The sequence below is a fragment of the Rhineura floridana genome, chromosome 2 (assembly GCF_030035675.1).
Source record: "Rhineura floridana isolate rRhiFlo1 chromosome 2, rRhiFlo1.hap2, whole genome shotgun sequence".
Lineage (NCBI taxonomy): Eukaryota > Metazoa > Chordata > Lepidosauria > Squamata > Rhineuridae > Rhineura > Rhineura floridana.
In genome coordinates, this window is record NC_084481.1 from 114,334,529 (window position 1) to 114,356,636 (window position 22,108).

The 22,108-nt window shown below is 39.9% G+C and overlaps 1 protein-coding gene across 1 annotated transcript in view; it reads left to right on the forward strand.

The window, feature by feature from the left end:
- The first annotated feature begins 1,019 nt into the window (after nucleotides 1-1,019).
- The window catches only part of PTPN5 (protein tyrosine phosphatase non-receptor type 5), a 103,516-nt gene continuing 82,427 nt past the window's right edge, over nucleotides 1,020-22,108 (forward strand). The window contains exons 1-2 of the mRNA XM_061610190.1: nucleotides 1,020-1,036; nucleotides 3,576-3,706. The gene's annotated coding sequence lies outside the window, so the exon portion shown is untranslated. The remainder of the gene's footprint in view (nucleotides 1,037-3,575; nucleotides 3,707-22,108) is intronic.

The window sequence follows — 22,108 nt, forward strand, 5'->3', positions numbered from 1 at the left end:
TACTCATGCAGATTACAGTCACATGCGTCACTCTTGGGATGAATCAGAGCACATAGTAATAAATATCTCTTCTTTATGCTGTTTCTTGGAAGTCTTAACAATGCTCACTTAATGATCCTGGATTCTTAAATGCAATCCACCCTCCTTTCCGTGGGAGTTCTCGTCCCCCATTGTGCAACATTTGTCAAGAACTGGAAGTGAGGATTTTCTCCTAGATTCCTGGAAGAATTAGTTTGGTGTATTCAATGGCTTTGCTTTATCCAGATATAGTATTAGTAAAAATCCTATAATGCAAACATTATTTTGTATAAAATGTATGTCCTTAATTGTATGAGTAGCTTTGAAAGTGAGATTTATTTCATTGTTTCTTCAGTCACATAAATACTTTGGAAATGTTTGTTCTTTCTGTACAGAATACATAATGTGCCTTGCTCTATTTTTCATGAAGCAGTATGCTATGCTATGTAATTTGGTATAAGTGGAGTGATCATGTGTTTTAGGCCATGGTTTGTGGTTCAGCAAGAGGCGCCACTTCTGCAAAAATGAGGGACAAGTCTCCCAAGTTGCTTTGTGGATCCCTTGGGCAAGTACGCTTGTCTTCTCTAGACTGTGGCTGCTGTCTTCAGAACTGTTAATTGTTTGACCAAAGCATAATTAAGGTTTAATGGTGGAAATATTGACTCAGACATAAAAATCTGATTGCATATGTGATGCGATTAATTAAGAGATCTCAGGAGAGTAGACTTCTCATTCATGGATTATTCTTCTACTAGTGCACTAGCAATTTTGCAAATGGCCTCTTCTTTTGTTTTTAGTACCCTTCTGTTGTCTCCACATCCCTCCCCCCATTATTGTACAGAAGCATTTTGATTCAGCTAAATGTGAGTTCTGTTTAACTTCCAAAATGTATTTCTTATTGATACTGACAGAAGAATGCTCTGCTTTTTTCTTTCTTGCATGGTTTAGGAGAAGGCTATAACTGATGATTTAGCTTGGAAATCCTAACCTTGTGGTACACAGAGTAACTGAATGCTTGGTAAGTTTATAGTATCTGCCAACGATTTGCATAGAAAAGGAGCAAGATATTGTTTTCCAGATATGTAACAGGAGGGTTAACTCTGACGTGGTGTAAATTGGGAGCAAATCTAAGAGGTTCACTTCAGGTTTCTACTTACTGGTTCAGGTGAAATCCCACATATAGACTGAAACATATTATGATATAGATCCTGTTTAAGTGATGTATAGGCATATAAAGCAATTACACGTAATCTCTGCACAGGATTTGTGTGATTTCTTAGAGAAGTAACTTGTATATGAGAATTTTGCAATGTTTGAAACAAGCTTTAATGAGCCCTGCACGGTAAAGTATAGTATAGAGGCTGATTGCTCACATTCTTTAATGGGGTACTTGCATTTTAACAACCCAACTACCATGCTGTTTGCATGTTTTATGACAGCTGCCTTTGTACAGTGAAGGATGATGAAAAGAGTGCTGTCTGACTTTTACACAAAGGAAAAGTAAAAATAAAATAAATGATCTTCTTTCTTAGTATAGAATACATCAAGGGCAGGGCGCCAATAAACTACGCACACTGGATGACTAACTGGGCTCCTACACTGTCAGTGTAGGCAGGGAATGTGCTATGCTGCCAACACAGGGTGCCGTAGGTACTTACTAAATGCTTTTAGTCCTTTAATGTCTTGCTTTTTTAAAAAAATCAGTTTTTTGAGGGGGATGGTGCTCATTCATGCTTGAAAAACATTTTTTATTATAATCATTCTTTAAGCTGGTAGCCTTGGATTTAGTCCAGTCGAATCTCTCTGAAGTCACAGGGCTCATTTGGCTTATATCTATGTACATTAGTTTAAACAAGGTTGGAGACTGGTCTGTATATTTCTCCTTCTCTTTAATTGAATGATTGCTTCTGAAGATAAATAGCTGGACTAGCACGTGTGTATTTGATTTTCTTTCATTGATATAAATATGCAGTGGACATTTTCCAAAACTAGGGCTATGTTATAGACTTCGGCAGTTGCTTCTAACGTTTGCATTAGATTGAAAGCATGCAGAAATAGTTAGGCATAGGAGAAGCTTCCATAAAAAATCACTTGTTTGATTCTACAGTAGAACTTTCCCCTGGGATACAAGGGATAATCTATTGTGCTGTTATATGCTTTGTTGCACAGATTGTTTGTTCAAAGATCTATGCATGTTGTGCTGTCAGTGTGTCATGTAAATATGAAGTAGAATCCATGTGTTATGTGCATGACACAATCCCCTTCCCCCACTACATATATTCCAAATAAGGCTCCTGTGTACAGAAATCATGTGATGCATGTGCATAGCAGGTGGAAGTCTGTTGGCAGGATGGAAAGTGAATATAAAGACAGGAAAGGACAGGGACCAATCTCAGTGGGGAGGAAGTAGAAAAAGATGGGCTTTTAATTGGAAAACCAAGTTCTGAATTTTCCAAAGCCAGTTTTCTGTTTTGACATTTGACTGGACTTCATATATATAGGCAAAACTCTGCCAAAGCACTGAACTAATGGCTAAAACCACAAATTGTATTTGTGTTGTCTGCTACTGCCGCAGAGCTAATTAGGTCTTGCTTTCTATCCTCATTAACTCATTTTAGAACTTGAAATCCCAGCCTCATTCCCCACAAATGTCTAAAAAGACAACATCCTCCCTTTGCTTAATTGGACATTACTACACACTATCTTTGACTCCAAGTGACTATGCGTGGAAAGCAAAATGAAAGTACACTGGTAGGGGACTATACTGTAATCTTCCCTGATAAAAAATGAAGAAAGGAAATACAACATTTCTGAAGACCCATTGCCAGGAAATGCACTGTAAGAGAACTCTGACTAAATTGTCTGGTATCAGTTCCAGGGATCTTGGGAGCTTATTGGACATGTACAAGGTCTGAACATAGTAAGTGGTCTTAAATCACACCATTGGTCCATCTAACTCAGTATTGTCTGCACAAACTGGCAGTGGCTTCCCAGTCCCATCTGGAGATTCTGACGATTGAACCTGTAATCTTCATGCAAAGAATGTTCTCTACCACAGCTACAGACCCTCCCCACAGTTTTCTACCTGGAAAATAATTCTTTCAGGAATATTTTCAAAGGGAAATATGGTTGAAATTCTAAAGGGAGACAGAAATAAAGACCATTTGTTGTAAAAGAGCAGAATTTTAGATGCCACCCACTGAGCACTTCTCCTCTTTAAGGCCCTTTGAAATAAAAGGTTGCAACCCAAACAGTAGTCAAAGGATACAGTCCACCAATCACAGCATTGTCAGAAGGCCAATATTTTCTAGTTTTAGTTATCAGCATTAGTTTCACCCATATCCACTGAAGTATCTTTATAATATGCTTCATTAGTTGTACATCCTTATGATTTTTGTACCCCTTTATCAAACATTTGGTATTGGAAGTGCACATTTACACAATGGACTTAATGCAATTATTAGCATTAATTTGAGAAAATTGTTCAAATAAATAGTGCCACTGGTGGTATTCAGTGTTTTCTTCCTTTTTTCCTTTTCCTTTCTTTCTTTCTATAGGTTAAAGCATAAAATACTTGCAAATACAAGATATTGTTTCAGAAATTAGCATTCCTTTCAGAAGTGTACTGGAGGAAGAATTATCAGAAGAATTAACCATGTGACTGAGAATTGGAGCTGCTTGTCAGATGGTGAGTGCATTACTTGGATTCTAACTTTTAAAAAAAGTTTCTGCTTTGCTCTAGAGAAAATGTTCTGGAAATATTCTCAGAACATTGCAATGTGTACTTTGGAAGCATCTTTAACAGTCTTTATTTAAGAGAGAGTTCTCTGGAAAAATATTTGTTATTCCATGTTCTAGTACAATTTTTGCCAACCTTTACAAATAGCCATTACTATAAAAGACAAATCTCCACACTAATGACATACCTCATTTTAAAACTCTTGGATATAAGCTTTGGGCTTGCAGAAATTAGTTAGTTTAAAACTATTCACTGCAGAATAAATTTAAAGGCAACTTAAAATAAAGCAGTAGTTAAAATATAGCTTTTATGTACTGTCTCAGTATTGACAGAGGTTTTCCGGAAGCAGCTGTAAAACAGTTCACTAGATTATGAGTTCTGTATCCATATTCACACCTAGAAGATTGTTTGGTGCACCAAAGTTTCAGCACCATGGACAGTATCTTCCTAGCAACAGGGAATTTCTGACCTCCGTCCATAGAGGGAAACGCTTTTTTAAAAAGCAGATGATTATGGAAGTTTGTGAGTATGAGATATACATACACAGCTGAGTAAGGACTCTTAGTACACCACTAGAGCAAAAGGACAGTTTGGAGAAAGTCTGTCCAGATAACTGTTGATCCTAACACAGGAATGAACTTTTAATTGGCTGAAATGAGGGAGAAGGGACCCACTTTGAATTTCTGTTTCCTGGCTGGGGTCATCCTGAGGGCGACGTGAATGGGAGTAATAAGAGATCGGATTTTGAAATAGCTAGAAAGAGTCTTGGGTGGGTGACTTGGGGACAATGATCCATCAAATAGCTGATTTAGCTTGTGTATTGAAGTAGTAGCAAGGAGACCCACAATCACCTGTTTTGAAGGTGTGATCCTTCAGTAAGTATTTATAGCCCTTGCCTGAAGCATTAAAATGGGAATCCACAAATTACCTAGAATTGTAATGCTCTGCAGCTGGCTTTGCTTGTGAAAAAATTCTTAGGCAGAATTTGATCATCCTACTTACAAGCTGAAGTTAGGAGTGCTTCCTCTCTGATACTATTTGCCAAATAAATATCTGGGAGTAATTGCAGCCCTTGAGTGTAGTGGTGCACTCTCAGCTGCTGTTTTAATATCAAATTCTGAGAAAATGGCTTATTTGAACATGCATGCTCTTACTCGAAATGCAGTGCTAGACCATTTCTTTAGCAGAAAGATCGGATTCTCATAAAACCTGCTGACAATGCTGAGCTTCAGCTTGGATCAGTAACCTGCTGGGAGTAAATCCATCCTCAGTTTATAATTCTTTAATTAAATGATCAGCTGTTTTGCAGCAGGCATCCACATGATTGTTTCATGCTCGGGCATGGACTTATACCTTCAGGGTTATAGTGATCACACTGAGGTACAGATAGTGTGACTGAACCCAGCACATATGTAATTTCGATGAAGACAAAGGAACTTCTAAGATGTGATCACCACACCCACTGGGATGTCTCCCCCCTCCCTGCTGCATGCCTCTGAGCTTGAGGTTGGCCCATATGATCACAAGTCAGTCATCCAGAGCCCTACGCAGTGTGAACAGGCCCTTCCATAGAGGAATATCTAAAACTACTTAAAAAAAACCATTTTAATATAGCTGAGGTTTTGAAAATAAAATTGGTCACTGATCTGAAGGCTTATTTAATCATCACCATCTGTCAGTCCTGCTTCTGGAAGTTAATCTGCCCAGTGCTTGGGAACTCTATATGCATGGCTCTAAGCTCAATGTAGGAAAGGTGTGATACTAGTGTAATAAACTGCTGTAGGAAACCACTATAAACTGCTTTGTCATCTTTTCTGATTAAAAGTGTTACATAAATACTATTCCAACAAATAAGTAATGAATTATAGTTTTTATTTGTGGTCGGTTAACTGTGTGTGTTGATACTGAGCTTGCTCCAAATCACACTGGCTCTGTTACTGTGAAGTGTCAATCATTCTTATTCCCATGTATTGAAAGTCCAGCATTGTGGACTCAATCAGTATCTCATGGAAAATTCTTAGCATATATAAAGTGTTTTCAAGTTATTGGGAGTACATTTTTTTATCCATCTCTTTGTGTGGAAACATTATTTTTGCTTTGCAATCTACTGGCTTCTGTTTAGCTTGAAATCTGCTGTATTTCCCTTCCTGTCCCAGCAGAACATGTTTTCCATAAATCAGCCTTTGGTGGGACAAGTCTAGAGATCTGTAAATGTTGCTATTATACCAAACCATTGTTAGGCCATTGAAAATCTGTAGCCTTAATGTTTCTCTGTTTGAGAATTTCCTGTAAGCTTTTTTGAAAAATTAAGAAAGTAATTACTGTTATTGGAAAATGTCTTGTGAGGAAAATAATTTTTTCTCTAGAGAACTGGTTGGTCAGGTAAAAAGAATAAGTGCATCTGCTCTCATAAGAATGACATCTTTGTTGACGGCCCTTCTCTATTCATAAATACTGAATAGATGGAGAAAGTCTTTGATCTAAACATTTATGTCTAGATTTTGCACTCTGCTAAAAACTGACACAAAATGGAAGATGCATTGCATTTTAATTTAAAGACAGATGGAAAGCTTCCATGTAACTTCAGTTGCTTACTATGCAGAAGCCTAGGACAGGAGTGGGAAACCTTTGGCCCTCCATATGCTCCATATACTATCCCCATCAGCCCAGCAAGCATGGCTGATGACTAGGGGTGTTGGCAATTGTAGTTCAGCAACATATGGAGGTCCGAAGGTTGTCCACATTTGGCTAGGATTTCCTGACCACTTTGTGGATCAGATTACAAATAATATTCATGAAGGATAATAAACTTTGTGGATCAGGTTATAAATAATATTCATGAAGGATACTTGCTCAGCAACAATTCCAATGAACTTAGCTAGACATTTTAAAAGTATGGATAACTGTTTTCCAGTAATTGCTCAGGACCTGGGTAGTTTCAAGATTAAAATAGTAGTTTTATTTGCCTATGCTTATGGATAACTGCCAGTTTTACATGTAGATAGTTCCACCTGAGAGGGAAAGTGGGGGAGAACAATGCTTTCTAGTGGGGTTGCATTGGGGAAAGATCACCATGCAAATTGGGTTCAGTGTAACCATATGGGTTGGTAAATCACACACAAATGAGTAGGATATTTAACCTTGTCCAACATGGATTTCAAACAGGAAGTCCATTCTGTACAACATAGGAAGCAGACCTTTAGTGCTGCGTCACTGACCTTTTGGAATTCCTTCCCCTTAAATATTAGACAGGCACCATCTCTGTTACCTTCCTGGTGCCGCCTGAAGACCTTCCTCTCTTTTTTTTAATAAAAGATTTTTATTGATTTCCAAAACAAATATGAAATAATCAAACACCTAGATTAAATGTCATACTTTCTGACAGATATATATTTTTTTCAACATTAATAGTATTACTTAAAAGCAACGGTAAAGAAAAGAGGGGAAAACCAGCAACTGACCCTCTCCCCACCAAGGTGGTTTGAGAAAAAGATAAACAAGAGAATAAGGGAAGTAAAATGAACCAATAATGATTGCGCAGATCCATACGAGATATTTACATCATTAAATAACAGCAATGAGGCCAGATATAAACAATATTAGTCATTCCATATATTAGCATAATGAGGAGGTGGGTCATGGTTATGGTTTTTTTAATAATATATTGGATAAATGGAAACCATACTGAAATAAACTTATCTGTCTTAAGAGTGCCACATGCTATGCTTAGTTTGTATGTCAACTTTTCCATGAAGGCGATCAACTACAACTTGTGATACCAGTATTGGATTGTGGCACCTCCTAGGACTTTTCAGTATCTTGCTATAGTTAAGTGAGTTGCCATTAATAGGTGTCCAATCAATGGCTTTTCCATACTATTCATGTTGGTATCTGCAAAGGAGTTGAGGAGTGCCACCTGTGGAGTCCTGTCCACTGGTCCAGACATAATTCATTGAATCTCATAAAAAACCAATTTCCAGAATGACTGAACTCATTGACACAACCACTACATATGATAGTATGTTTCTTGCTTTTGGAAGACCTTTCTCTTTCAACAAGCCCTTTAAGTAGAGACCTTATCTCAGTCAATGACTCTGGCTGTTGGAAAAAAGAGGATGCATGTTTTCAGCCTGCTATGTTTAAACCACTTCATTTAAGGCAAGGTGGGCACGGTCAAAAACAGAGCACACCTAGAATTTTGCTGGAATATATTTCACCTCCCACCGTTTTATCTTGTGCAAATTGAGACACTCCTGATGTCCACTGGAGACTATTCTGCAGAAGTCAGTGCCATCATTCCACAATTACGTTTGGAGTTTTTTTAGTGTAAATTTTTCAAAGGTGTTGCTGTACTTCACATATTCACAAATAGAAACAAAAGAAAATGATTTCCTATAGAAAACTTCACTAAAATTGCAAAGTAAATCAGACATATTTAACGTGACTTCCTCCCTGCTAAAACAAGATCAGCACAGCACATGTCTTCTTTCTATTATTTGGGCTGAGAGCAGGTGTCTCCCAGATCCTAGTCCAACACTGACCTGGGGGAGCGGAAGGGGAGGAGATTGGGTGGGTGGGCACTGGGCAAAGGAGAAAATCCTTTCCTTTCCAAAAGGAAAACATTGTGAAGAGTATGCTTTTCAGCGTTTCCCTCACCTTTTTATTGTACAGCAGGCACATGTAGCCTCCCACCCAAATTTAAACCAAAGCTGTCCTGGCCACATCCACACCAGGCCTTTATTTCACTTTGGACAGTCATGGCTTCTCTCAAAGAATCCTGGGAAGTGTAGTTAGTGAAGGGTGCTAAGAGTTGCTAGGAGACGCCCTGTTCCCCTCACAGACCTTCAATCAGAGTGGCTGACTGTTAAAGCAGTCTGGCCACTGGAGCTCTGTCAATGGAATAGGAGTCTCCTCTCAGCACCGTTCACAAACTACACTTCCCAGGATTCTCTGAGGGAAGCCATGACTGTCTCATGTGAAATCAAAGTCTGGTGTGGGTGTGGCCCTCTTATTAGCCAAGCCCAGCAGCTGTGAGGCATTTAGAACACTGACAGTTGGTCCTTATTGAGCATGCCCACCCTTATCATTGGCTTCCAACCAAAATTTCTTAAATTAATTAAAAATCAGCCAGGCATTTTTTAACCTTTTAAACTACAGAAGATGAAGGTCAGAGTATGGGGCACAATCAGTATTAGGATTACAGGTCCTCTGTGAACATGGGTGATTTTTAATGAATTTCAACAGATTATGAGAACTCTGTCAGAAAAAAGTCCAAAAGGGTTCAATTTGGGTTGGTCTTTCACAGTCCAATCCACTTGCTGTGTAGCTTGGAAGAATTTGGTAACGTGCCTCTGAGCATATGGTGAGTGGTGACAACACCTGCAATCAGCCCAGAGAACAGAAACAATATATTTGCTGTGCTGATCTTGTTTTAGCAGGGAGGAAGCAACATTTGACAGTTGACAGTTGACATAGTTCAGATACTCACTTTAAATATGTCTGATTTACTTTGCAATTTCCTATAGGAAATCATTTTCTTTTGTTTCTGTTTCTGTGAATATGTGAAGTACAGCAACTTTGCCAAATTTACACTAAAAAACTCCAAAAATTATTGTGGAATAATGGCACTGACTATTCTGCCAAATAGTCTCCAGTGGACATCAGGAGTGTCTCAGTTTGCACAAGATAAAACAATGGAAGGTGAAATATATTCTAGCAAAATTCTAGGTGTGCTCTATGTTTTTAATTGACAGTGCTTACCTTGCCTTAAATGAAGTGATTTAAACATAGCAGGCTGAAAACATGCATCTTGGGCAGGCTAAGTTTGTTTTTTCCAACAGCTAGAGTCACTCCTGAAGTAGCAACATATTGTAATCAGTCTGATTTTACAACAAACTGCAGTTTCAGATTCAACTGTTAATGCACCCAAAATAGAAATAGAACATAACCTCCAATTTGAAACACAAAAGGCTGTCTTCACCATCATATGACATTGACCAATAAAAAGGCTTTGAAATTAATAAAAATAAATTTGACACAGGTTTCTAGGATGAATAATGAGAGAAATATAATTTTCTAGATTAGATTCTCTGTAGAAACAATAGTAACACAGGAATGAAGCAAAGTAAGAAGAACACCAACAAACATACAAAAATGTAATTCTCCTTCTTTGGAGATGGCAGGCATTGCCACCACTCACCATATGCTCAGAGGTACATGTTATCAAATTCTTCCAAGCTACACAGGAAGTGGATTGGACTGTGAAAGACCAACCCAAATTATGTTTGTATTTTGACAACTTTGTAGGGCAGTCCAATATCTCAGAGAGGAGGCCAGGTCTCCTGCTCCCCTGGTGCATTCACTATAGCTGCCCAATTTCCCTGCTTTTTAAAGTTTGATAGAAAGATCTGTGGGCTATAGGTACGTTCTTAAACTGCAAGGTTTTTGCCTATTAGTGAATATAATATAAACACAGTAGTGTGCAGAATAAAATACAGTGATATGAGTAATGAAATCACTGATATAAATGCACATGCATCTTTTTAAATCTCTCCCACCGAAAAAGTAAAATTTTATCAGCTTGGAAGAAATGTAAGCCCCTACCCAGCTTGTGACATTTGTAAACAAAGTATTAACATGGGACTAGTTTTGAAAGAAAATAGATGGGTACATACATTTGATTTCACATTGGAATCCCATTCAAAATTCACATTGGAATCCCATTCAAAATAGCATAGTGCACGTGGACTGCATCCTTGCTTGGATATACTTCATTTTCCAGGAAGTGATACACAGTCCTGTTTACATCTGTACATCTGTGTCCTTGGATTGTGGTGCTGATCTATCCACATTTAAGAAATGCTTAGAAAAGAGGTGGACAAACAGCCTATGGCTGTACAACAGTGGAGAAGCGATGCTTGATTAGAATTAGGAGTAGTCGGAATAAGATAAGTGTTGCTATAGATTTGTGCTTATTGACATATACTGCTTTTTCAAAGACCAAAGCTATTTTCATTTTAAAATAGAATTGCTCTCCCCCACCCCACCCCCTGCTTTTCTTTTTAAATACAAAGAAATGCCGCAGTGCTACAGAGGAGGAAAACAATTAACTAGGTTAAATACATTATCCACACATGTTTGTTTCAGAAACATAAACACAGTGTGACCTTCAAGCTTTAGTCCAGCGTTCTTCCTACATTTAATCAATGGTTTTCTCTGAATGCCATTGTCCTGTTTAAAACAATAAGGTCTCCTACCTATACAAACTGGAGAGCTTGTTAAGAGAAAATTCAATCATTTTAAGAGTCAGTAGGCAGTTGTGTTGGTACAAGTGTTGGACTTGTTTTTTTCCATTGGGCACAGAAGCCACACACCCTGCAGATTTAGAAATCAAATGACTTTTTTAGCAGAGTTCACAAGGTCTTGCAGAGGAGAACAAGAATTCAGACATGTCATCACAAAGGGCACAATTCCCTGTTTATTTGAGGTTTATGGTGAGTGCTTTGGGCATGGTGAACTGTAGAAAAGCTGCAGCTTGGCTGTTACTGGGCATTGCACAGAAGAGTCTGAGTTGGATCAGCCTTCAGGTGGTTGGATGCTGTGGCTTCTGGAAAGCACTGGGGCCTGCAACTGCTATGCTATGGGCTGCTGTAGAGATATAAATCTAGCATGGCAATCTGATCTAATTGGCTGCATCAACAACTGGAAAAAGGTAGCCAGGGCTATAAATTTAGAACAACTTGGTGAGGGAATGTACTCCACAAGCAAGAAGGGAGCCCCAACTGACAAAGTGTCTCACCCCTAGTGACAAAGAATCAACCCAAGGTAACAAGTGAGTTAAGGAGCCAAGAGGACTGAGTAGCAGGGCAAGGAGGCCAGGGCAGACTACTCTGCGCCTTCTTTGATATAGCAAATCCCAATCTCCCAAGAAAATGTAACTGAATAAACAACAGGTAAGCAGCTAGAAAGCCAGCAGGGGTGTGGGGGCTATACACCGTATTGTGCAGAATGTCAAATATATGGCTATTTGCCAGCTGGAAAGTTGTGGGTGTGTGCCTGATGCACTGAGCTCCTGGCCCTCAGGGAATGCGTTTGTTCACTTGAGGCCAAGATAGATGACCAGGAATAGCTGAGAGAGGCAGAGAAGTTGATGGATGAGGTCTGCAGGGATGTGATAGCTGTGTCCCCATCCCTAGGATGATAGCATCCCTGCTGTCATGGTCTTAGGGAAAGAGAGTATAGGGAAGAGGGGAACAATCTCTTAGAAATATACTTGGGAATCCATTCCTTGGGAGACAAGCCATTATTCTTTCATGCCGAGGATATTTGTACAGGTAAGGGGATGGAGGGATCCTGGTAGTGGGTGATTCAATTATTAGGAATATACAGTCAAGATATGGGTTTGTGATGGGCGTGCAGACCACATGGCGACTCGCCTCCCTGACATGAAAGTTGTGGATGTCATATGTTGTCTAGACAGCCTGGCAGATAGTGCTGGGGAGGAGTCAGTGGTCGTGGTGCACATTGGCATCAAGGATGTGGGGAAATATAGGTGTGCGGTCCTGAAGTGAAATGTAGGTTTGCTAGGTATGAGGGTAAAAGCCAGGATCTTCAAGGTTCTTTTCTCTGAAATGCTATCTGTTCTATGCACAGGACCAGCAAGACAGGCACAGCTGTGTAATCTCACTGTGTGGATGTCAGGAAGAAAGGCTTGGATTTGTTAAGACACAGATAAATGTTTTGGGACAAGCTGGGCCTGTACAAAAGGGATAGGTTCAACTTGAACCAAGCTGTTAGTGCTTAAAACCAGAAAGGTGGCAGAGCAGCTTTTAAACTTATTGTTGGGGGGAAAGCTGATAGAAGCAGAGGAGCATCTAGTTTGGGGCAAATCTTACCCCAGGAATGTGGGTGAAAATGTTTGATTGATACTGGCAAGGCCAGTGAATTCACATTCTTGTGAATGCACAGGGTCGAGAGTTTTTGCTTTCTCCCTTCACTCATATCTACCCAGAGTCATTTTATGTTAGTTAGTTCACCTAAGCATACAGTTTATCAGCAGCAGTCAAACAGAGATGGATGATAGAGGAGCCCCACTCAAGGATTCTTGACTCTTGGGATGTACCAGAAATTTTCTATTTGGGAGTCAGACTTCAGACTGCAGAATGATCTTTATAATATATGCTATTTATTCATATATTTCACACTGCAACTAATAAAATGCATTCTAGGTGGCCTTAGCCAACATTACAGAAAGAGAAAACAAGAATACATAAAAGCAAGAAAGAAGTTGCTGGATATCCATTTAACATCAAAGTATAAGACTTTGAAGGCACATCTTAGTTAAAATAGGTTACAGTAGACAAAAGACTGAGTTAAGCTGTTACAGAGTCCTGTTAAAGTCCTATTACAGAGCCAAAGTTGCAAAGTACATGGAAATGCATGTCATAATACATCACACATGTTAGAGATGGAATAGATGGATGGTTCTCCTGCATTTTCTTCGACCTTCACTCTAGCAGAGTGGAGGGTAATGGGTGCTGTAAATAAATAAAAGTTTTTATACACTTTTTTATCAAAGAAAAGGGGTCGTCTTCCTATCAGCTACACTTTTTTTGTTGCGCCTTTCCCTGCCACTTCCTCAGGTTGTTAGCCGTTCACGCCTACTGTGATTTATATCAACAACTAGTTGGCTTAACTTCACCATATAAGGGGCTTCCTTGTTGATACAGCCAGAATGTTGGCTGACTGCCTTGACTTCCTTATCACTTTGTACTTTGCCTCACAACAAAACATTGCTGTATTCAGAAGGGAGGGCAAGAAGCCCATTTTTTAAAGAAATATTTTTTTACTCTTTGCATCAATAAGCTATAAGCTAAGCAAATATAAAATGGAAGCTATTTCAGCAATATTTTGTACATATTTTAAACTAATAAATGGGCTGGCCCATTACACCCCCGTCTTGCTGAATTGCTGAACTATAACATTGGAATGTATATAATCGTTGATTGTAATCAATCGCAATAACACCATCACTTCTTGTGGTGGGCTGAACATAATACACAGGCCATGAATGCCTGGTGTCTTCATCCATCTGTCGTGGGGGTTGCTGATTCTTCTTCAGAGACACTGCTTTGTAAAGCACCTTCTTGATATACCTTGCCTACTTACATTTTAATATTGAATCATTTTCACATGTCTATACATTCAAGTTGACAAGGGAAACCTTGATAATACTTTACATATACATGTATATGTGGCCCAGCCTATAAAGCAATCACTATAATAGCTTTTACTACTAGTATAAGAGAAAAACATGCATCACTGTAGCCTTATTATGCTCTTCAAATCGCTAATTATGACCAGGCTCCTGTCACTGATAACAGCTGTGATCTGCTGTACTCAGATTCTGAATCTGAATCTGGGGTTTCTGTCGTCGTATCGGATAGTCCTGGTGAACTTCCAAATGGACTTGGGAGGTAAAAATCTTGCTTGGCAATTTTTCCTTTCTAGAGCAATTCTTCAGGATAGGCTTTCTTCCAGTGACTATATAGAGATGAGTATAATTTCACTCTCTTCAGGGGCATAAGCCATCTGCATCCCATTTCCACAAATATTGAGTCCTCAGTTCAGGGCCACATGCCTTGCATGTAAATTTAAGGTTCCAGTTAGAGTCCTGAATTGGATCAGAGTATATTCTTATATAAGCCCTCTGCTTCATGGTCACTAAGTCCTTTTGGCCATAATGGAGCCAGATTATTAAGTCTCCATTTGACACTGGGTTTGTTGCCATCTTAATTCTTTGCAGTACTGAAACTTATGAAGAAGACTGTTTCTCTCTCAGAGGGTCTTCTTTTTTGATTTGTATTCTGTGACGTGTTTCTAGAGCTGGCTCTGCTCTGTATGTTATCAAGATAAAAGATTACTACAACCTGTTACAATTGGTATTCACCTCTGAACACATACATCAACAAATACATGTACATTTACTGCAAATATCTTTTATGCTTCCAAACTTGTGCACTTTAAGGATATGACGGCAAGCTGAACCCCTTAACTACACCACAGAGGATCAGGATTTGCAAGCTCAATGAGATAGGTGAGAAAACTTGTTGACAGCCACTAGGCACCAAGTGGGTTACAATCCTATACACCCAAAGGTAGTGGATGTTATCATATGGGAAAACTGTTACACAACCAATTAAAATATATTAACACTTATGTTAATATCTTCATAACACAGGGATCTACTCACCTTTACTGGTGCTGCAGGATTCTCTATGGCTCTTATATTTCTTTAGGCTTTTGACTCTAGCTGAGCTAGGGTACTGGTGCTTCTGATATGGTTTGTTTATACCCTGGAAAATTATACTACTTTAAATCATGGCTTAATTGATATAGCAGATTTCAATTGCTGTTTAGTTGTCCTCAGACACTTGTTACTTGTGGTTGGTCATCCTTGTGCCTCTTCATTCAATTCAGAATTATTCATCTCGGAGGGACCATGTAGAACATGGTAGTGGGACTTGGTGTCTTGCTGGGTCAGTCCTCAGACTTCCTTCAGGTTAACTGTTCATCCCTGAGGTATTCTGCAATTTCTTCTTTACCTTCTTCATCTGGGCATGTTGTTTGTATGCTATACACAGCGTTTGCTTCTGTAGTTTTGGTTGGTAGACATAGTTCAGCTGTGGTTGGTGGAGTGATGACTGAGCAGCATCCTTTTCCTCTTTCTCTTTGGGAGGTAGCGGCACTTACTACTTGGCCTCTTCCTTCCCACGCAGCTCTTTGCTAACGAAAATCAGGATTTTCATCTCCACTGTAACATGGTGGCGTTCTCACCTTTGCTCTCAATTGATAATGCTCTTGAAAATGTTCTTCAGGTCTTTCATCAGACCTCCTCAGAGGACCTGATTCTTTCTGTGGTTATGAGATGTCTGTGTCTCTGTGAAGCTTTTGTGGTAGTCTACCTTGTAGGAGAATGTTAGGTCATCTTCTCAGGATCACATAATCTTGTGCCAAATAATTTCTGTTGGCTGCTTCTGGCAGTTCTTCCAGTGTCAATGGGATGTAGTGTCTACCCTCATCAACCCAGGGATCTGTTGCTCTTACAGCCACTGGCCCATACTTTGTTACTCCAGGCGGACACTCTGGTGTGGCTCCTAACCAAGCTGCCACTCTTGCCTCTTAGGCTCTAATATGCACATCTGCTGTCACAAATTCATGCTCATGGGCATCCATCCATCCCAGTGCTTCATCTGCATCTGCCACATATGTTATGGTAGTTTATCGATATCCTGTCAATCAATCACCATTTGTCATCTCAAAGACTTTGAATTCTCCATCTATAGGTTCTCTTTCACTCACTCCTCAAAAAAAAGCTTTCTCAGCAATCAGCTGGGCCATGATTAAAGTGTGTCTTCTTGAGACTTGTTGCGCCTTGAGGTACAGGGGTATCTATATCTACTCTCTCTGCTTCCCAACACTCTCTGGTTGAGGTTACTCAAGTTTTTCTGTCGGTTCTAAAGTTCTGTCAATGTATTAGACCAATTTTTAGAAAATGTGATTTGCTACAGTTGATCAAATTTCCTCTTCAGGGCGCTATTGCTGCTGTCCCATCTAGCCCCATCTTGGGTGCCATCTTGATACTGGCAAGGCTGGCCCTCTTCTTGTGAATGTACAGGATCAAGGGTTCTTGCTTTCTCCCTTTACTTATATCTACCCAGAGTCCTTGTATATTGAATGTTAGTTCACCTAAGCTCACAGTTTATCAACAGCAATCGTCAAACAGAGGCAGATGATAGAGGAAACTCCACTCAAGGATTCTTGAGTCTTGGGATATACCAGAAATTTTCTATTTGAGAGTCAGACTTCAGACAGCAGAATAATATTTATAATATATGCTATTTATTCATATCTTGCACACTGTGTGTTATGTGCCTTCAAGTTGATTACAACTTATGGCGACCCTATGAATCAGCGACCTCCAATAGCTACAACTAGTAAAATGCATTCTAGGTGACCTTAGCTAACATTGCATAAACAGAAAATAGGAATACATATCAGCAAGAAAGAAGTTGCTGGATATTAATTTAACATCAAAATATAAGATTTTAAAGCACATCTTAGTTAAAATAGGTTACAGTAGATGAAAGACTGAATTAAACTCTTAAGTACTGTTACAGAGCCCAAGTTACAAAGTACATAGAAATGCATGTCATAATAATTCCATCAGATGTCATGGATGGAATAGATGGATGGTTCTCCTGCATTCTCTCTGACCCTCACTCCAGCCGGAGTGGAGGGTAATGAGTACTGTAAAAACTTAGCTTCAAAGAAAAGGGAGTGTCTTCCTGGCCTTGTCAGCTACAACTTTTTTGTTGCACCTTTCCCTGCCACTTCCTCAGGTTGTTACCTGGACATGCCTAGTGTGATTCATATTAACAACTAGTTCACTTAAGTTCACCATATAAGGGGCTTCCTTGTTGATACAGTCAGAGTGCTGGCTGACTGCCTAGACTTCCTTATCACTTTGTACTTTGCCTCACAACAAAACACTGCTGTATTCAGAAGGGAGGGCAAGAATCCTGTTTTCTAAATGATTTTTTTTTACTCTTCGCAACTTATGCATCTATAAGCTAAGCAAATATAAGCAAATGGAAGCTATTTCAGCAATATTTTATGCATATTTTAAACCAATATATAGGCTGGCCCATTACGTGATCATTGAAAAGGGAGAGAGGTAAAACTACGCATTGAAAGTGTAGGGAAGCATGATAATAATTCAAAGAAGCCAAAGCACTGTAGAGTAAAACAAATGTGCCAAAAACATTTGGACAGAGACACCATAAATTAGTGTTTATATGCTGTTGGTAGAGACCTGTGAGCCAAGATGATGAGCTGGAGTGCTTGGTCTTGGAGGAGAGCATAGATACAGTGAGCATAGAAGCAACCTGGTAGAATGGAATGAACCACTGGAACACAATTATCTCTGGATACAAACTCTATAGAAAGGACAGGGAATGGTGTCCTGGAGGTGATGTCACTCTGCATGTCAGTTAGGACAGAGTCCAACAAGCTGCAAATCCAAAAGAGGACAGATTCCTCCACAGAATCATTTTTGGGGGTGAGACCAGGTCCAAAGAATAGTATAGTACTATCGTTCCCTTACCAAAATGCCCAGGTTGATCTTGAGAATGACATTCAAAGGAGGAAGTGTTATTGTAATGGGTGGCTTCAATTACCCTCATATAGACTAGGGATATGTATTTTATAGATATTCTAAATGGATGTGCACTAGAACAGCTGGTCAGAGGAGCAACAATCCTACACTTGGGGTTGTATTCATCATAGTGCTAAGGAGATTATACAAAGCTATAGCATGACCATATTGGAAAACTATGTACAGTTCTGGCTGCTTCATCAAAAAACTGATATTGTGGAGCTGGAAAATATTGAACACAGAGCAACTGAATGATCAAGGAGCTGGAGCAGCTCTCCTATGAGGAAAGTTTTCAGACTGTTGCCATCTATTTATTTATTTATTTATTTATTTTATTTCATTTTTAAACCGCCCATAGCGAATAGCTCTCTGGGCGGTGTACAAAAGATTACAAGTTGGACGGGCAACAGAAAAGATGGTGAAGGGGTGGAGGTAGTGTGCTCATTGCCACTGTCCCCCTTGCATGTTTCTTCAGTGTTCAATGGTAATGTCTGAATAGGGGTAGAGAGGCTTTTGTGTCCTGGTGGAGGCCATAGTTTGCATAAGATTGGTGCCAGTTTCAAACATTTGATCTCACTGTTTCAGAGCATAGCACTCTCTTGTCCTGCCTTTATTATTAATCGTGCCAACATTTTGGCATTGGTCTAAGCTCAGGTTTGCTTTCAAGTTACACTGGTTTTAAGAAGAGAGAAGGTAATACATTTTTACTTGTCAAGTGGCAATGGCAAGACATCAAATGGCAGGACTCTTTTAAGAATACTGGGTTTGGATATGAAAAAACAAGTTCAAATCCCTGCTGAGTTGTCATCTCTTTCCCCTTCCCCTCCTTCCCTTGTTCAGATCTCTTTGTTATTATTATTATTATATTTGTGACCTTAGTTATCCATTAGATTATCCATTTGATTAGCCTACTGGGCAGGGTTGTTGTAAGGGGAAAAAAGTCTGATTTGTAAGCTAACTTTGAACACTTGTTAATAAAGCAGGCTTTAAGTTGAATAAAGGACACTAATTTTTATTTGTGCCTGGCAGCTGAGCATCGGGTGCCCACCTCCTGTTTGCTTCAGGTGCCATTTCTTATTAACAACAAAAGGGGATTCTAAAGTTCAGTAGCTGTAAGTACAAAATGCTCTACTTTCTTGAAAACACTGCACTTGGAGAAACCAGCTCCAAATTAGCTACCTTCCAATTCTGTAGTATTTAAAAATTGAAGCTATGTATGGTTTTGCATGTTTAGAAATCAAAGAAATTTTAAAACCAATGCATTTTTTAATGAAATGAACCTAATGTTGCTTACCGGGCCCAATTCAAGGTGCTGGTTTTGACCTTTAAATCCCTATACGGTTTCGGCCCAATCTATCTAAAGGAGCGCCTCCAGCATCATCAGCTATGCTGCCCAACAAGATCAGCCTCAAAAGACCTTCTCTCCATCCCATCAGTCAAAACAGCCAAACTGGTGAAGACTAGAGAGAGGGCTTCTTCAGTTGTGGCCCCCACCCTGTGGAACTCCCTCCCAAATGATCTCCGCCATGCCCCTTCCATGATGAGTTTCTGCCGGGCCTTGAAGACCTGGCTCTTCAGGCAGGCTTTTGGGGTGGGCTAGATTTTATCTTCATTGTTTCTAGATTTTTAATGTCTAGGTATTGTATGCCTATTTTGTACGTTGCCCAGAGTGGCTGGACAGCCAGCCAGATGCACAACTAATAAATTCAATAAATAATAAATAAATAATAATGATCTTAATGTGGGAGCAGTGATCGATGCAGCCGTGTACCCCTTAAAGATGTATGCTGAAGTATTTTGCATGAGCTACATGGCAGGATTGGTGTAATTGGAAGTACCTTGGTTCGTTAACCAAGCCTTGGAAAACCAAAGGCATTTGCCAGTAGCTGTCATGCATCTTGCATGCTGCAGTCTTCAATAAATGTTTTAAATGAGGTCTAATGGCTTGATCCTGCATGCTATTGAGATAGTAGATGGTGCATAGAGTAATCCACCTCCTTTCCTTTGGTAATGAACTGTTTACTGAGGCATTTTCTTATTTTCCTAAAAGGAAAACTTGGCTCCAAGCCTAGCCATGTCTTCTCAGAAGCAAGTCCCACTGAATTCATTGGGGCTTACTTCCAGGTAAGTGGGGTTAGGATTACATCTTTACTTCATTAATCCCTTCCCTGAAGTATACATAGCCTTTCTTTTCCTTTGCCAAGCCACAAATTATAATAGTATTATTTATTTATTTATTATTTTATTTATATCCCCCCTTCCTCCCAGGAGCCCAGGGTGGCAAACAAAAGCACTAAAAACACTTTAAAACATTGTAAAAACAGACTTTAAAATATATTAAAACAAAACATCTTTAAAAACATTTTTAAAAGCTTTCAAGACATCTTTAAAAAATGTTAAAAACATTGTTTTTTTAAAAAAAAACAGTTTAAAAACTTATTAAAAAGCAATTCCAACACAGACACAGACTGCGATAAGGTCTCAACTTAGAAGGCTTGTTGAAAGAGGAAGGTCTTCAATAGGCACCGAAAAGATAACAGAGATGGTGCCTGTCTAATATTTAAGGGGAGGGAATTCCACAGGGTAGGTGCCGTCACACTAAAGGGCCGTTTCCTATGTTGTGTGGAACGGACCTCCTGATAAGATGGTATCTGCAGGAAGCCCTCACCTGCAGAGCGCAGTGATCGACTGGGTATATAAGGGATAAGACAGTCTTTCAGGTATCCTGGTCCCAAGCTGTATAGGGCTTTGTACACCAAAACTAGAACCTTGAACTTGACCCAATAGTAAATGGGCAGCCAGTGCAATTCTTTCAGCAGCAGGGTGACATGTTGGTGATACCCTGCCTCAGTGAACAGTCTCATCGCCACATTTTGCACCAGCTGCAGCTTCCAGACCAACCTCAAAGGCAGCCCCACATAGAGCACATTAAAGTAATCCAGCCTGGAGGTTACCAGTGTGTAGACAACAGTGGTCAGGCTATCCTGGTCCAGAAATGCCACAGCTGTCTTACGAGCTGAAGCTGATAAAAGGCCCTCCTAGCCACTGAGATCACCTGGGCCTCTAGCGACAAAGATGGATCCAGGAGCACCCCCAGAATACGGACCTGCTCTTTCAGAGGGAGTACAACCCCTTCCAAAGCAGGCAACCGACCAATTATCTGAATTCGGGAACCACAGTACCTTCGACTTGCTAGGATTCAGAATCAGTTTATTGGCCCTCATCCAGCCCACCACCGAGTCCAGGCAGCAGTCCAGGGCTTGCATGGCCCCTCCCGATTCAGATGTTACAGAGAAATAGAGCTGGGTATCTTCAGAGTACTGCTGACACCTTGCCCCAAATCTCTTTATGACCACTCCCAAGGGCTTCATATAGATGTTAAACAGCATGGGGGACAAGATGGTACCCTGCGGCACCCCACAGCACAACTGCCAGGGGCCCAAAAGACAATCACCCAATGCTATTCTCTGAAAATGACCTTGGAGATAGGATTGGAACCTCTGTAAAACAGTGCTTCCAATACTCATCTCACCAAGTCGGCGCAGAAGGATACTATGGCCAATGGTATCAAAAGCCACTGAGAGATCAAGAGTAACAGGGTGGCCCTCTGTCCTTCTCCTGATAAAGATCATCCATCAGGGCGACCAAGGCCGATTTAGTCCCATAACCAGGCCTGAACCCAAACCTGAGAATCTGTTTCATCCAAGAGTACGTGCAATTGCAGTAATAACAGTAGACAAAGCAAAGAACAGACAAGAAAGATGGGGAAAAGGAGATGGACACTCAGTGAATTCACTAAATCCATTGTTCCACTTCCATGTGGTTCAGTATATTCTTTCCAATTGTGGTGGTGGTGGTGAGGTGTCTGGGATGCACCTCTGTGGTACATTACTCTCTCAAGTCATGCGTGTGCTTCTTCCAGTAACTTGTGTCTGGAGGAATTCTTGACTTCTAGGCCATCTGTGTCAATTGTAATTGTTAGCTTTGCTCTTACAAGAAATTAACTACAATGCTTAGCTATAGGCTTGCAAGTTGTCCCCTTGCATAGCGCTTGTGAAATAAAGCATTCACTTTTAACAGGATGTCTTTTCAACGTATTTAGAGTTCATTGCATTTTGTGTCCTTTTTATCTGTAG